General features: G+C 33.6%; 1 protein-coding gene across 1 annotated transcript in view; it reads left to right on the forward strand.

The window, feature by feature from the left end:
• Positions 1-8,473: 8,473 nt before the first annotated feature.
• Positions 8,474-18,290, forward strand: part of LOC118192020 (organic cation transporter protein-like) — a 99,085-nt gene continuing 89,268 nt past the window's right edge. The window contains exon 1 of the mRNA XM_085826994.1: positions 8,474-8,679. The gene's annotated coding sequence lies outside the window, so the exon portion shown is untranslated. The remainder of the gene's footprint in view (positions 8,680-18,290) is intronic.

Genomic DNA, 18,290 nt, shown 5'->3' on the forward strand with positions numbered 1-18,290 from the left:
ACCTCCCATCAGACCTATGTGCATTCAGTTTATTACGAACCTGCACGCAACGCACCTAACAGTATAATAAGAAAGAATTCATGTAATATCAATATAAGGGGAAAAGTACACAGTATTACTTAATATATTTTAAAAATCAATAATACTTTTTTAAAATATATGAAATTTTTATCCAGAGAACGTAGTATAAATGTTAACGCAATGGAATACAAAAACGTACAACCTAAATAAAATCTAACGGACCAGATTTTATATTATGACCAAACGGATTTTTTTTTCATTAACCGATACATGCAGTTTGGAGAGCATTTGGGCAAGCGGTACTTTGGGCTAAAAATATAAAAGAAACCGCATATCTTTAGGATTTCAGATAGGCAGTCTCGATAACTGGAGATAAAAATATTTTATTCCGTACAGATTTGTCATTGCCCGCTTTGAAATTACTGAGAATTTTTTAATCAAAAAATCGTTAAAGTTTTACAAATATGAAATCGGCAATAAAACAAATTTCAAATTCGGTTTCCCAGGTACCCATTTTCTAATGGACCTATATTATTAAAAATTGGATGACTCTAGGTACCGTTGTTTCTTCACAGTGCGGGTAGCATACAGATATTCATGTTAATGAAGTCTCACAGGCAGACTTCGCAGTGCGAGTAGCATGCAGATTCTTCATTATTTCTTTCTTTAAATATAATACAGGGCGATAAATTTGGTGGCAACAATTTGAAAAGCGATACATCGCATTTAAATGATTCGACTCAAAATGCCATTTCGAGACTAAGAGCCCTTCTGTAGCTAATGCCCCTTTAAGCAAAAATTTAAAAGAAATCAAAATTTCTTCAGAAGGTTTATGGTTACGAAGTGTTTGTAAAAGTTATTAAAAGATTTTAATGTTTTTTCCCAAGCCATTGAAAACCTGGCGGTCATGAACATTGAAAACATCATTCCGTGGAGGATTTACGAAAGGAATTACAAGAACCTCCAAGAAATTCTCCAACCATGTTAGAACCTCCAAGAAAAGCATTTACTTGTACTTCTTAATGAACTTCCAACACCATATTAATGTTGGAATTTGTCAGGATGATATCCAGTATATTCCCCACCATACGTAGTGTGGGGTGTCTACACAGGATCATTAGTCACGTAAATTGCTATAGAAGGTTTTTCATGAAAACATATATTTCTTTGGCGTTCCTTTTGGTGGTGGAACAACCCCAATTGCTGTAGTTTGAGTGTAATCTCCTCCTACAATAATTGTAAATCACTGGAAAGACTGTCGAGAGACTAATGTCAGGCAATCTGTTTTGAGTGAGATTCCATATAACTACAAAGACGATGTCTTCGTAACACTTAAAGAGGACTATTTTAGTGAATAAAGTTTCTTTTAAAGGGCTTCTCTAAAGGACAAGTTCTTAAGACGTATGAACCATAAGTAATTTAATTCGATATCGAACCCAGCGGATACTCTGCAAAGGCACATTCTTGTGCGAAGTTGAATACAAACCAGTTTCCTCCAGAAAGTCATCCCTAAAGACGTTCTTCCCTTCATGTAGTAGACACTTTTATATCTTTTTGTATTCAAAAAGCTTAATCTACCTAAATTTTCTTTCGAACAACGAACGATGTTATGAATAAGATTTACATGAAGGTTTCTTGAACAAGAGATTAAACAATGTGCCTCCTTTAATTTTAATCAAGGATAACAGTTTACTAAAGGGTTATGTATGTTGTACACGTATACAAATGGTAAACATTTTCCGGAACCCATGTACATGGTTTCGAGATGCTTATTCGAAACACCCCTTGACAATCAGGGGGTGTCTGGTGATTTCACATATGGAGAGCTGAAAGTTTTTATTGCAGAAACATTAATGTCTGTTATTTACTAAAAGCAAACATTCAAAATACAGTAAATGAAATAGCGATATGATCTTAGAGATGCGATTTATCAACGATAAAATAAATTACCATAATTCGAAGCAATATGGACTATTACACATTCATGTACTTCAGAAACAGGAGAGTCACATAAGATCAAAGAGACTTCCAATAAAATTTCATTGTTGAATTTGTCGCAGTAGTAAATGTTTTGCAAATTACAACCTTCTGATAAAATTCTTTGTTAATCTTTTTGAGAAAGCCCACAACCTAGGAAAGTTTCAGGTCATTATAGGAGAGCATTTCGGAAAGTAAAGATACAATGGCTCGCATTCCTTAAAAAAAAAACAGTTATTTAGTAAACGTCAGTTACATCTTATTAACTGGATTATTTATTGTTTTTCGACATAATCACTCCCGTTATCCAAGCATTTGTTAAGTCGGTGCACAAGCTTTTGTATCCCACAGACATAGAAGGTTGCCGCCTGTTGGAACCCAGCGCGCACTCAATTTACTGTACCCTAACTTTACAGTCACAACTTCATGAAGAGTTGTCATTGACACTTCCGGTATGATCTGATGCAATTCTTTCAATTTGAGACGTCTATTCGCACGAATTGCTTCCTCTATTCTCTGAAGAAGGGCATCAGAGATCACAGATGCCCGACCTGTTCTTTGTTCGTCATGAACATCGGTCCTATCATCAGAGAAATGACGACACCATTTCGTTACATTTTGTCCATCATAATGTTCCCATAAACCGAAATAATTTCTTTGTGAATATCCTTTGCATGAAGAAATCCTTTGCATGGTCTTTTGCATGAAGAAAACGTATGACGGAGCGCACTTCGCATTTGGCGGGATTCTGAATCTGCGCAGCCATTTTAAACACGACCTGCTCCAACCAGAATCAACGTTGAAATGCCGAACGACCGCGAGGAGAAAGCTAACGGTTCAAGGTTAATACCTGTGTTGCCAACTTGCTCACCAAAACTTTTCTTTTCCTCTGGCGTACGGTGTATCTTTACTTTTCGAAATGCCCTCGTATATAGAATTGTCACTGCCGAATTAAAATGCAATTACATGTTCCTGAGCAATTTTGTTTGTAGAATTTCCAATCTTTAAAATGAAAATTTCTGAAGCAGTGCACAAAATTAGAGAAAGCATGAATCGAAGTGGTAACTGAAGGTAAAATCATCAGCGTAGGAGGCCATTAAACAAAGATTGCCATCCTTAAAAAAGACAACTTGCATGTACCATGTATAATATGGATCACCAGATGGATAATTTATCCCAACTGCTTCTAGATAATGTTATGCAAAGCATGACACGACGTGTAGAATGCATCGCCCTCCTATGGTGGAGATATCCCATATCGATATCTTATGGACAATGCCAGAATGCCTGCGGACAATAAATGATTTTTTTTTTTTTACATTTATGTATTCAGCACGATTTGACCATTTTCAGCCTTGAACATTTTTCAAAGCCTTTTGAACTTCAGAGTACAATAAGTTACCGTTGGTTATGTCCTAGTATTCTGGCATTATTTTATTTCACTTGACATGCAACCATACTTACTTCTTTGCTTGCTATATAGCTGTTTATGATCCGTTCTTAGCAACCGTCCAACAACGTAATATCAAGATTAAATACTTGGTAGTTTAGCGTTTCTGTGAGTCGTACTGGCACATGCAAATTATCAGTGGGCTGTAAGCGAACATTAAAGCCTTTAAATTTTGCAATGGAAATTTATTGTAGTTTTATTACGGGCAATTTTTGGGGTATAACAGTCTATCTTCCGAGAAAATACAATCCTTTTTTAACAACAGATAAATGCATTATTAAATAAAGGAAGTAAAGAAAATCATTGTGGGTGAAACTAGTCACTTTTAGGACGAAAATCGAAAGCAGAGGAAGATATTTCTTTCTTATAATTTGTTTTGTGTAACATTGAGCATGGATTATATAGGAGCAAAAAAGAATCTAGAATTTTTATATTTTATTAATTATACCGCTATAAAACTATCAACCGCAATTAAAAATGTCTTTACAATATTAAGAAATTTTCGTGAAAATGTTACAGTTACCCTTGGACAAACAGCTAATTTATACACTACAAAAAGGATTAAAAATTCAGATTAAAATTTACTTTTTGTGAAAGTACTCAACGTTAAGGAATTAGCTATAAGCGCTTAACTTGAAAAGCAAGACGAGCTTGAACGTTAATCTTTCTCTTTTATAGACTTCAATTTTAAAACGTCAAACTTATACCTAATTTACGTAAAACTGACCCTTCCAGCGAAACATTTCGAATTTTTCTATTATTACACAATAAAGAACAGATACTTAGGATTCCAAAAACAGTGTGTTTTTGTGTATGATTATTGGAAGATTAGTTAATTAAATTCAATGGAAGTTAAATTGAAAGAGCGGAATGTTCCATTTAAAAGGCTAAGGTAGAAAATAAGGTTTCAGAGTACTTCGATGCAATATGGTTGGTTTGGTTTGGTTTATTTAATTATGACAAAGCACACTAGAGCTATCTGCCTAAGGGGAGGGATGGCTTCATAGAGGACTTTCTAAGGGAAACTGGCTCGTATACACGTTACACAAGGGGAAAACCATGAAAACGCACATGCAGCCAGCCCGTTCGCGGGATTCGAACCTCGGACAGAACTGCCAGTGTTCCACGTACCGCTCGGCTACTGGCGGGCTCGATGCAAAATGAAAAGTAAACATTAGTTTTAGTCATGTTTTTTTTTTTTTTCTGTTTGCATTGAAATGCTACAGAACCTTATACACTGACTACCAATAAGTATTTGGACACCTATGCAAATGACGATATCTGCGGTCCTAAGGTACGTCACGGACTCCGCCGGTATATATCGTGTAGGAAACAGCATCGGTTTTAGTCGCATGCAAGATGCCTCGCATTTTGCAGCTCTCTGATTTCGAGAAAGGTATAATTATCGGATATCACAAATGTGGCCGATCCTTAAGGGACATATCTAGCGATCTGAAGTGCCCAAAATCGACAGTGGCCTATGTGATTAAGAAGTGGAAGGTGAGCGGTGATTTTCAGAATGTGCCCCGAGTCGGCAGACCAACGAAACTGGGAGATAGAGACCGACGAGTGCTGTCCAGAGAAATTCGGAAGAACCGCACCCAACCGATGGCCCTCATCCACGAGGAGTTTTAACAGGCATCCGGGAGTATTGTTTCAATGAATACCATCCGTAAGGAAGCACATCTGCTTGGTTTTCATGATCGTGATGCTGCCCATAAGCCTTTGATCACAAAGTCCAACCGCGCTGCTAGGTTAATGTGATGCAAAGCACATCGAAATTGGACCGTAGATCAGTGGAAGCGGGTTCATTGGAGTGACGAATCAAGGTTCACCGTTTACCGTTCGGATGGCAGGGTCTGGGTCTGGCGTCTACCTGGAGAACGTCTCCTGCCAGAATGCATTGTGCCAACAGTCAAGTTCGACGGAGGTGGAATTAAGGTCTGGGGCTGTTTCTCCTGGTATGGGCTGGGACCCTTGGTCCCCATTCATGGTAAGCTCAACTCCAATGCCTACTGCACTATTTTGGATGACAATGGGCTTCCTACGTTATGGCAGTTTTACGGGTTGGACCCCCTGTTACTGTCAGGACGACGATGCCAGTTGTCATGTTTCGACGTTAACCAAGGCTTGGTATGGTGCCAATAGGGTTCATCGAATGGACTGGCCTGCCCAGAGTCCAGTCCTGAACCCTATCGAGAACCTCTGGGACGAGTTGCATCGCCGAATTCAGGGGTGCACTACCCGTGCAAAATCGGTGAAGGAACTTCTATGTCTTCTCCAAGCCGAGTGGAAGAAAATACCCCTAGCTGTCATACAAAGACTTGTGGAAAGTATGCCCCGGAGGGTCCACGCTGTAATTACCTCTTGTGGAGGCTCTACGAACTATTGATTTTGAATAAAGTTAGTTTTTCTTTTCTATCACAGGTGTCCAAATACTTATTGGTAGTCAGTGTATTTAAATTCTAGGTATATTTTACTTCTTCATGGCAATAATTTGACGTAAGTTTGCAAACCTAGACTGACAACATTTTGATTCTTTTATTTGACTTTTAAATTACAGTTTTTGATTTGATCGGTGTTCACATTACAAAATTAGAAATTAAATTAAGTGCTCAAATTTCGAACTTATATTTTAAAACCTCATAACAACACATATTCACTTACATAAAAAAATAATTCGGTAGGAGAATTAGACTCACTTTTTACCATTTTATAATACAAAAATATATGCACCATTAAACCTTTAAATTATATTAAAATTTCAAATCATATCTCGCAGAACTCATATTAGGCGGATTCTCTTATAGTTAGAAAGTTTACCAGTGGACAGGCTTTAGAAATAAACTTAGATGATCAGGTGCTAGGACAAAGGACCGATCCTGTGAACAGGAAATGTTAAGCAAAAATAATAGCAATTTTCTACGCCTAGCGTTGATGATGATGCAACGCAAGAATAACGAAACATTTCCAACGTGGAAAAACAGCCGTATTCAGGCAAATTGTCCTAGCGGTAAGAGTACTGTTAATGGAAACATCTAGATTACTAAAATTCGGCGCTTCAATGAAAGTGGAAGCGTTGACATCAAGTCCAGGAGCTATGCTATTGACTGAGAATAAGGAATAAAATAAAAAGTACACTGGATTAGTTAGGGCGGGCTATTAATTTTAGAGCCATACTAAATTTGAATAAACGGCTTAAAACAATATAAACGGAAGAGGTTAAATAACTACGAGCACCTAATAAAAAAAACTGATGTGTACACCACATGACTTCCTCGTACGGAGTATTAAATTATAGGCATTTTTTCTTGCATTTCATTCAAACTTATTGGATTGAATTAAATCTACTTCGCCGACAGCGCATAAACCACAATAGAATAAATGCAATCTTTAAAATTCACTATAGTATTTATTTACCACAGCCACACTCTGGCGCTAGATTCACTTAACAGTATTATACTTCGTTCAAATTATAATGCACTCATAATGCACAAAATTTATATCATTTAAAGAATAGAATTATCTAATCGTTGCCACATGTTCTATTCAAATACTATAATAAAGCTAGAATGATGTATAAAAGAAATTAAGCAAACAAAATAAAAGAGAAACAGTTTTTCACAGACGATTGAGTATTTCTCATTCAATTAATTCAGTTCTCACTTCGCAAGAAGGCAAAAATACATAAAAACTCAAAATATCTATATTAAAAATTACGAAGTAAATCTGAAACACTTATTTCCTCAAAAAAATTCCAGAAAGGATTAAGCATGATTTAATTGGCAATAATTAATGAAGGCGTTATCTTTGTTGTTGCGAAGCTAAATTTCTCTAGATTGGCAACAAATCCACTAGTCTCCTGTTTCAAATGTAAACATCAATGGCCGCCATTAAAAAAAGGCTTAGCGGCAATTAAACAACTTTAAAATTGCTGATAATTCTAAAAATATTGCACACAGATTTACTAAAGGCATAAAATCCTTAACCGTAAGATAAAAACAACATAATTCAATCATTTTTAAAGCAAAAAATGTACAACTTACAAACATATAAGAGTAAAGAAACTGAGATCACTGAGCCGGGTAACAGAGAGGATATATATATAAATATATTTATATACGTTTGTTGCTGCCAATTGCAACCAAAATACGAGGTGCACATCTACATCTTATAGCAGTCCTATATACAAAATTTCAACGTTCTGAAGCTACTCGTTTTTGAGTATGGCAGATACGTACGTAGGCACGCACATATGTACATACGTTCGTACAGACGCCACGAAAAATTCTCTTCAGAATTAATTTTAAAGCAGTTTTATAATTTTTTTGAAGGAAAAGAGTTTTTTATTCTGTCCTTACGTACAGATATCACGAAAAAACATCGTTAAATTGCATTCGATAGCGGTCAAAATGGATATTTTCGTTGAAATATGCTGCCTGAAACTTTTCGCGATTACAATACTTCCTTTTTACTTCGTATAAGGAAGTAATAAATAGATGATGCAATGCACTCAGATGTAGTATACTTAGAAATATACTCAGTAAAAGCAGTGTGCTTTGTAGTAATGCAATATACTTAGATGATGCAGTACACTTACTAATGATGAGAAACAAATAATGCAAATGTAGTTAGTTGGATTCCAACAGCAATTTTCCCACGAGATTTACCTGATAGGAAATTTATCCAGTGTAGTATTAAGTTGGCTGTCTATATTTGAGTGACTTTGTTTTCTGTTCTCCTTTCCAATACAGAAATCTAAAAGTTCAGTTTCTGGAAGGTTTAGCGAATATAAACCGTAGCGATAAGACATTATCTGGATATTACTTTTGCATAGTCACTTCTTTCGGTCTAAGCAAAAATTTCTTATCTTTGACTTACATGTGGTGCACTTTACTTTTAGTTTTGATTCTTGTTTACCTTTGCACCCGAAGTCCGTGCTAAGATAGTGCAAGGAAGATAATAAAAGCTGTTCACAAATTTAAGGATTCTCATACTCTCCTGTGAAGTGTTTTTCATCATAGTATTTTCGGAGCAATAATTCTGACAAGTGCTTGTAGGGAAATTAGATTTCATTTTAGATATCAGAATTTCACATGAATGTTAGCAACACAGAGTGAACATTCAGATCAACCACAGAGTGAACATTCAGATCGTGTGAAACGAGAAAAGCATGGATCCCTTGATAAGAAATTTTCTGATGGTAATCTTGTTTGCATGTTACGTTTCAGGTAAGAGAATATTGTTTTAACAAAAATTATTGCTATTCTTTCGGTTGAGGTACTCAAATTATAAGCATCGCAAAGAATTATTGTTAAAAATTGTAGTAAAATGCCCCACGCTTATCACAAGCCTATATGTAAACGTTTGAGTCTATACAGATGTTATATGCAGCACGGGGATCAGCGTGTGCTATCAGTGTTTCCAAAAGCAGAGATATGTTTCGTGAAAGAGCACTCAAAAGCAGAAAGCAAAATTTTCAGTTGCTCTTTCATTTTATGTATTAATTATAATTTTACGTAATAAATACTAGCAATCGTTTAAACCCCGATATTTATTTAGAAACAGTTTTTATTTTACAGTTTTTAAAAAGTCATGGCCTATCTGGTTTAAGAGAATACCTTCGTGTAAGTTTTCTAAAGAAAATTGGCTTGAATTCAGGTTACGCATGGGGAATATCATAAAGACACCAAGCAGCTTACAGGACGCTGAGTTATTTTCCGTATTTCATGAAAACTCATTTGAATAATAAGGAATGCACATTGCACAGCAATGGTTTGGAATTGTTATGTATTATTTTTGTTGTGTACAATTATTACGTAATATTTTACAGTGAATAGGGAATTTGTACTCTTCTTATTTATTAATTAATGATTTGAATTATTCATTCACTTAATGAGAGATAAGCCATCAAATGAGAAATGATGAGTAAATTTTTGAATAATACTTTGTAGGGGTAGTCTGGCCAGCTATTTTAAAATATAATGTTTGGAATATTAAATAAATTTCTTATTGTTTTAATTATTGTATGTTTTATTTATGGTTTACTGTAGGTCACCAATGTGATCCTAACGGAAAGCATGGTTATTCCTTGTCTCGAACCTGGGTAATCTTGTTGCGGTAGTAGGAAAATCAGTTTTGAGTGTTTTGTGATTATACGTTCGGCTTACTTAATTTATCTGAATTGGTGATTAGACTTCTTTTGTATGAGATTTATCTTTCCCTGGTGTTTTGTAGAGTTCAGTGCTGCATTTTAAATGCATAGGGTTTATGGCAATCTCTACATTTGTATTGAAACTTATATGTTTTCAGGTTGGAGATCTGAAGTAGTTTTATTTTAGTGAAGGATAGCAGATTGACGAAATTGTTGCGGAAACGCATTTTGACATTTTGGTTTGATAAATAATCTTTGATTCTACCAAAATACCAGGGAGGAGGTTTTCTTTTCATCCTTTGACTTAAAGAGTTTGATATGTTAAACCTTATTTTTCTGTGTTGTTGATTTAAGTTAATTTTGTTTAACTTAAGATAGTTTTGATTCACTCCTACTTAATAAGTTAGGATAAGATTTTATTTTATTTTGAGATTGTTTGTTTTGTTTTTTTATATCGCGGCACCAGAGAGAGAGGTAGTTACGTAGACCAAAGTTAAGTAGTTTAATAGTTTTAAAGTAATATTAATTTAATTTTTTACGTAACAGTAACTACAGATTCGATCTTTGCCAACTGTAGAACACAAAAAGCTTTCTGTTAACTAGTTGCCATTTTTGATACAAGGGCTTTCCAGCGCATGAGCATCAACAAACAGAACTGCTTGAGTTTCTTTTTCATTTCATGTATTTATTATTAGGTTTTAAGGGATTTAAGGGATTAATTATTAAGTTTTAAGGGATTAATTATTAAGTTTTAAGGGATTAAACAAAGTTATTAAGTTTTACGTAATAAATACTATAAAACATTAAAGCCCTTATATTCATCTAGAAACACCCTGTATAATCTATGAGTAGTTTCCGTTATATGACAAAACAAGCAAAATTATTTTCTCTTTAAAAATATATAATCAGCGCTACTTTATGGCAGTTGTTAAATTAAACACATTATTCTTATATTCCTTACAATAATTTCAATAATTTTCCTTTTTCAAGAAAAGTATTTTCAGTAAATTGTACTATTTACAATCTACCTTTTCATTTTTTTTTTTTTTTTTTTTTTTTTTTTTTTTTTTTTTTTTACTCAAATAACCAACAACTTCAGATACATATTTCGTAAGTTCAGAAAGCCCCTTCGTCACCAAGCGGTAAGATCATTGAGCACCGCTAAATCCTACCGACTGCATAGGAGGCTTAGAGGTTTTCACAAGTGCATCCAGTCTGTTTCCCTCAAAAAAATCTTTAACGAAGACTTCCTTTACTTAGACAAATATCCCCTTTGTGCTTTACCATAATCAAAATCTTAATAGTAGAAACCTTTTATCATAACCGATAAAATATGTATACGGCTACCGAAAACAGTTTGCCGCACGTAACCTTATAATGGAAAAAAAGATTTCAATCGGGTTTTAGCTTAAACAGCATTTTCAGTATTAAGCATATCATGAATTATATCAACAGTATTCTTAGAATTAATTGCATGCATGTGTTTATAAATATAATATACACAAAAGCTGTTTCTAATGAATATGCCGAATTTTTATATAAAAACTTAGATTAGAATTACTTACAGCAAAATTCTCAAGGACTATATGCCTAAAAGAAGTAATGTCTAGTAAAGGATGTTTAAAGGGAAACAATTTGCATTCCGTTACACGTGAGTGAAAACCACGAAACCTTTCCTGCAATTGACTCTTTAAAGGGCGGTGGTTACCTACAGTAACCACCTTTGCTATTGACCATTTTACTCACTCGTGTGAGTGGCTTTGAAGACTGGCCGTTTCTGAAGTTCCCTTGTAGCTCATGCCCACCAGCTGCCGAGCGGTAAAGCTGCTGAACGCTGGTAGTTCAGTCCACTAGACTGTCAATCTCGGAACGCTTGCTATTGTTAACTAGGCGAGTTCAATATACGCAGGTGAGAGGAATAGAAAGGAAAAGTTCCGGAATGGTTTCCAACGGAAATAATTAGATCGTGGAATGGCTTATACTCGCTGACTTATTCCCGAACCGTGGAAGGAGTTTCACTGCTTATTTTTATACCCCATGTTTTATTGAAAATTTTGTTTAAAGACAGATTAATTTTTATCAATTTATGAAACAAAAAAAAATATTTCGTAGAGAAATACGTGTTTGCAATGTAAAATTGTATGCTTATTTAAAATTTGCTTAAAACCATAAAGTTTTGGCGAAATTACAAAATTTTGTTTATTCCAACGAAATTTAATATTTATTAGAACTCTTATTACGGTAAAGTAACAGAGTATTACATGAAGTTACAATACGTAACTGTAAAGTTTTTATTTATTTAAGGTATTGTAGAAAATTGTAACTGAAAAAAAAAAAAAAAAAAGGGAAACAATCAATAAGAATAATAAATAATACGCTTACTAAAACGCTAGCTACCCTCACAAAGAAGGAGCCCGTTCATAGTAGGCGCTCAATCCCGGAACGACTGAAATACCCTATACTCAAAATCCCTTTTCCTTTCTCCTCTTAGCTCATCCCTACTTTCACGTACCATACCTACAAATCTTGGACTCTTTCAGCAAACAATAGAATTCGTTCCGGGATTGAGCGCCTACTGTTCAGTCCGAGGTTCGAATCTCGCGAACGGGCTGGCTGCATGGGCGTTTTCGTGGTTTTCCCCATGTGTAACGTGTATATGAGCCAGTTTCCTTAGAAAATTCTCCACAAAGGCATACCTCCCCTTAGGCTGATAGCCCTAGTGTGCTTTGCCGTAATCTCAATAAACCAAACCAAATCAAATCCTTGTAGATCACTACATAGTAATCAAGAAACAGAAGTCAGTAGTTGAGGCAGCAATTCGTCTTCAAGAAGGTAAGCGTCAGCCATCGAAGACAACATCACTCTAATGTGCACACTACAGCACCAAGAAAAATCCTGTAAGAACAGTGTGGGAATGCAGAGTTGCAGTCTGCTTGAAAAAGAAAAATGATTTCCATGAGTACCATACAGACTGATTTGTGGGGATGTGATCTATGGCCGGTGGTCACTGACACTACCCATCAGAAGTGGTCATTTTTTTTCACGCGTCTTGGACAAAATATGTGTAATTGTAATAAATAATTTCATGGTAACACCTGATATAGTAAGTGAAACAAGAGTTTTGCTGAAAACGTTAATTGCCGTTTCCTGCCCCCTCAAAGAATTAACCCGTTTGCCGTGATTTGAATTGGTTCAACTATCAGTCTTCAGGGAATTTAGCGCTGATGGGTCAGCCATATTTGAAAAAGTGCTTGTGTACTTATAAGATAATAGAGAGAGAAAAATCCAAGAATCGGAAAATTTAGAAAAATGAAATGCATCAAGTACAGCCAGTCCATTCGCCAGGATTTAAACCCGCTTCAAACTATTAGTATTCAACAATTTTATTGCTGCGTCGCTGGCAGGCTTTTATAGTATCTATGTCAAAAATCTTTGCAAACTAATCGCCAAGACACAATTATTGCGAACCTATGGATTAAATTCGGAATTTAATAACTTTTATTCGTCGTACCGCTGTCAGCATTAACATTCGGAGAGATATTAATTTATTTTCGAACGACATGCTTTTAATATAATTAATTTAATTCTTTAGTTAATTTTTCTTCAGACTGTAATTTTTGGTGCGCAATACAGCTAACCCTGCCCAACACTACCTGTCTTACTTAACTCCACTAATTTAAAACGATTTTATACCGATAGCCTTCTTTCCAAAAGAGTTTCAAGAAACGCGTATTTTTTTCATAGATTTTTAAAACTGTTTTGCATTTCAAATCTTAATAATGAAATTTTTAAACAAATATTTCTAGAAATTCCTTCGAGATATTCGAGTAGTTCTTAAAAAATTATCTCTCAAAATTTTAGCTCTCTAATGGTAATTGAAATTTGATATACTATATTTATTAATATCTTTTTTTATTAAATTTATTTGATTCTTCCTTTCCCATTTCGACATTTAGGTTGATACCAAATAAAATTCACCCATAATTTATTATTTGTTTTCAAAGTTTGTGTTTTAAAATAATTTTTATAAATTTTTCGAAAAAATTTTTTGACTTATAAACTGTAAACATTTTACCGTCATCTTAAAGCAAGTATATTTCTAAACGTACTTGCAAAAAAATAGAGTTATTTATTATTTCCTACGATATACCTGAATTTAGATACTGGCACGTTTTGAAGTATGGCATATTTTTTACAAGCGATAATAATGCCAAATGTGTTTTACGCACTTTGTTAAAATTATTTGAAAGCATGAACGATGACTTTTTCCTCTCCTGTACAATGAAAAAAAGGAAAGGAAAAATAGGTTGCTATAAATTAAAAACTTCGCCAAGTGAATTTTTCTAGGCGCCAACTGAAAAAAAATTGTGCCAAGATAAATTTTTGAATTTCTCCATTAATACGTCCCTTTAAGTGAACAACGAAAAATTTACAAATGTGCAAATATAATTATATTACATTAGTATTGATGAAGTGGATACTAATGTAATATAATTAATGTGGAGGGTGTAATTGTGTGGTTTATTTACAATATTTTAAAATTTTATTTGAATTAATGGACAAAATTGGGTAATGTTGGCATACATTTTTTATGTCTTATTTCACCATCAGTTTCCATTGCTTTTAATGTTTTTATTTTTGTTATATTTGTTAAGTAGAATAAGTATAGACAGTCTGGTTTCACTTCCCAATATTTTTTTTTTTTAATATATCAAAGTCAGTAACAAAACTCAAAAATAGATAGATAAGAAGATTGATATCCTACTTAAAGAACTCTTTGTTATAAAAGGAAGCTTTTGAATGATATATATAATTTTGTAAAAGTAAGAGAAATAGCTATTCTTAATTATAATAAAATATTTCTATAAATCTATAAAATACTGTTAATATATTTTGATTAAATAATTACCACTTTTAGAAACCATTAGTTTATTAAAATTAAATCCTTTTTCTTAAAACTTCATAAATTATAGCATTTTACGCAACTACTATAATATTTTACGCAACGATAATTTACTAGGCAACTATCATAGCAGATTATTTAGATGCCATATTAGTTGTGCTATTTACCCATAGATGGCAGCACCATTCTGCTTTAATGAAATCTGTTTACGTTTGCCAGCACTGCCGCTAAGCATTTTGCGCTTCTATTCGCCTAATTAATAACAGATTAACCATTCTTAAGTATAGGAAAATGCTCGGACATACAGGAAAATGCTTAATGCTAAGCACTTGATACATGATGAAAATCTTAGAAAATTTATTTTAAAACTGCGTATGGGTAATTATTTCCCATATCAAATCTTCTGTTAGCTTCATTATAACTGCGTTTTTGATGTCTCGAAAGAGTGACTTAGGATATCATGGAGGTAATGGATAAGCCATAAAATGATCTCCCCGCTAATGAATGGCAAGAACTACTTTTTGCGTTAATTTCGTCTCTCTTATTTCTTTCCTTGGTACTTCCACACACTTCCTTCATTAAAATTTGACTTTTTCCGAAATCGTTTTAGCATTTTAACTTCCATGCTTGTTGTAAATTTTTGGTAATTCGACGTGTTTTATTGTATAATACTTTAAGCAAAATCATTAATTTTCATTATACAAGCCATTTTACATTATTTTTAGCCCAAAGGACGTTAGACCAGAAAGTCTATTAATTTCATTTTGACATTTTACGTCGGACCAATGTAAATGGTGTATCCCTTTTCAAATTCTTGCCACCAAATATTGTCGCCCTGCATTATATTTAAAGGAATTAAATAATGAAGAATCTGCATGAATGTATGTATTTTTCTCCCATTGTGATAAAACAATATCTACAGCCATCAAATTTTGAAAAATGTAATCCTCCAACCGAATATGGGCATCTGGAAGCCCGAATTTGGAATTAGTTTTATTATCTATTTCATACTTTGTAAAACTTTAAAGAATTTAAGATTAACAAGCTCAACGTTTTCAAAGCGAGTAGCACACCATTGGCCCGAGCGGTAAAGTCGCTGAACACTGGAGGTTCGAAACCCGCGAAAGGGCTGGCTGCATGGGCGTTTTCATGGTTTTCCCCATGTGTAACGTGTATACGCGCCAGTTTCCCTTAGAAAGTCCTCCACGAAGGCATTCCTCCCCTTAGACAGATAGCCTTAGTGTGCTTTGCCGTAATTAAATAAACCAAACCAGAGAGAGCAATAGCAACAACGTACTGGATGGGGGGGGGGGATTATTTCCAGCGCGAAAGACTGTTGATCGGAAATCCTAAAGATATGCTCTTTTTTAATTATTTTGTGATATGTTGAATTTTGTTGAACTGAATTTTATGGTTTAAGTGCAAATAACATGATGTTTAGTAAATAAAGTAACACGCAAAACGTTAAAAAATATAAAATCTGAAAACTGTCAGATTTTTTATTATTATTGTTATTTAGTTTTATTTCTCTATTTGTTTATCGGGAGGCCAATTTATTTTGGGAAATTAAATTTTAATCTTTTTTTTTTTTTTTTTTTTTTTTTTTTTTTTTTTTTTTTTTCCGCGACCCAGTTTCCAGTTTTCTCGACATTATGTAAGTCCATATATATGTAATCTCTATCCTCAATGATATATTGCCGTAGTAGGTTAAATACAGCATGTGTAGTACATGTGCCCCGTCCTACATGTATACTATTAAATCCAAGCATTTTGGCGGGGGGGGGCGGAACTGATGTAACTAAACATTTTAATCAAGATACAAGAACAGTTTTATAGTTGCTTGAATACACATATCACTTGATGTAGATTTTCAACAAAAGATAAAATTATTATTTGATGATTTTCGATATAATTACTCAAGTTTGTATTTTTTTATTGAAATGAACCTCAAATGCAGAGTAAGTTTTGCTTGTAAAGTAAAACTCCATTTTATATTAGCATTTATATGTAATTCATACTCGTTTTCATGAAATATCTATCTACAGAAGCTTGTTGCCGTTATATAACTCCTTTTTCAAATATATTTGAGAATATGTTTTTCAAATATATTTGCTATTACGAATTAATATCCATTTATCTCAATTTGTCTACAGATACTCTTAAAGAAACATTTGTCCAGATAGTCTTAAAAAAAAACACTAACTCCATTTATGAAAAAGGGTTAAAGGAGTTTATAAGGAAGGCCTAAGAAGTTTTTAAAACTAACGTACTTCTTATTCCATTATTATTATTATTATTTAAATTATTAATATTATTAAGCGCAATAGAACATTACTCTCGAAACGGTATTTTGCGTTCAAATAGTATAAACAGTGTATTACTTTTCAAATATTTGCTAGCCAAATCGCTCTATATTATTTTTAAGAAATTAAATAATGAAGAACCTGCATGAATGTATGAACGGTTTTCGGAAAAAATGATGGTACCTAGAGACATAAAATTTTGAATAACATAGTCCTCTACCATGAGCAATTGGAGGCCCGAATTTTTAATTTCGAATTGGTTTTATTATCTGTTTCATAGTTAGTATTAATGAATTTTTCATTAACAAACTTAACGATTTGAAACCGAGCAGTGGCAACACTCTACGGAATAACACGTTTTTATCCCAAGAACATGAAACTTCCTGTAGAAAATTCTGAATATATACTGTTTTTAAATTTCTAGTGACTTTGCTGTGGTATTGAATATTATGTGGCGTAAATGCGAAAATCGTGATATTTAATAAATAAAGTTAACACACTAAACGGTTAATAATAAAAAGAAGACAAAAAAGTTTTTTAAAGCCATCTTACTAACAAAACTGAACACTGATGTGATAAACTGAAAAAACAGTGAAAAAATATAAAAATGCATGCCGAAATTTAACACTCCATTGGGAATTTTAAATTTTGTTACACACAAACAAAAGTTACAAAATTTTTACTTAATTAAGTAAAATAATAAAATTTTTACTTAATTTTTACTTAATTAAGTGTAAAAATTTTATGATTTCGCTGTTGAATTGTATACGACGTTGTTGTGAAGAAAGTGATGCTTAATAATGAAGCTAAAACGCCAAAAATTATGCGTTAGCAGGCGTGCATGTAACAGCACACTAAGTAGACTGCGAGCTGAACGAGAGCATAGGAAAACTTTAACAAACCTTTTTAGGCGAACATTAAAACCTGAAACCTTTCAGGTTTCTATTATTATTACTATTATTTTTAGTCCAAAGAGCGCTAGCACAGAAGAGCTAGTAATTTCGTTTTGGCATTTTGTGTTGATTCACTTTTCAAGCTGTTGCCACCAAATATTAAAGTCCTGTATTATATTTAAAGGAATTAAATAGTGAAGAATCTGCATAACTGTATGTATGTTTCTCGCATAAAACAACGGTGCCTGATGGTACAAAATCTGATGGTAGAGCCATCAGATTTTGTAAAACGTAATCCTCCACCGAATATGGGCATCTGGAAGCCCTAATTTGAAATTTGTTTTATACTATCTATTTCATATTTTGTCATACATTAAAGCATTTTTGATTAACAAACTCAGCAATTTCAAAGCGAGGAATGGCAACACTACGAAAAAAAAAAGCATTTTCATCTCCAGAGCGCAAGACTGTCTATCGGAAAATCTAAAGATATGCTCATTTTAAAATTATTTTTCGATATTACCGTTGAATTGAATTCTATGGCTTAAGTGCGAAGAACATGATATTTAACAAGTATTGTTGTTGAATT

The sequence above is a fragment of the Stegodyphus dumicola genome, chromosome 11, assembly GCF_044657685.1.
Source record: "Stegodyphus dumicola isolate Sdum_Otavi_A_Nest chromosome 11, ASM4465768v1".
In the NCBI taxonomy this organism is placed as follows: domain Eukaryota; kingdom Metazoa; phylum Arthropoda; class Arachnida; order Araneae; family Eresidae; genus Stegodyphus; species Stegodyphus dumicola.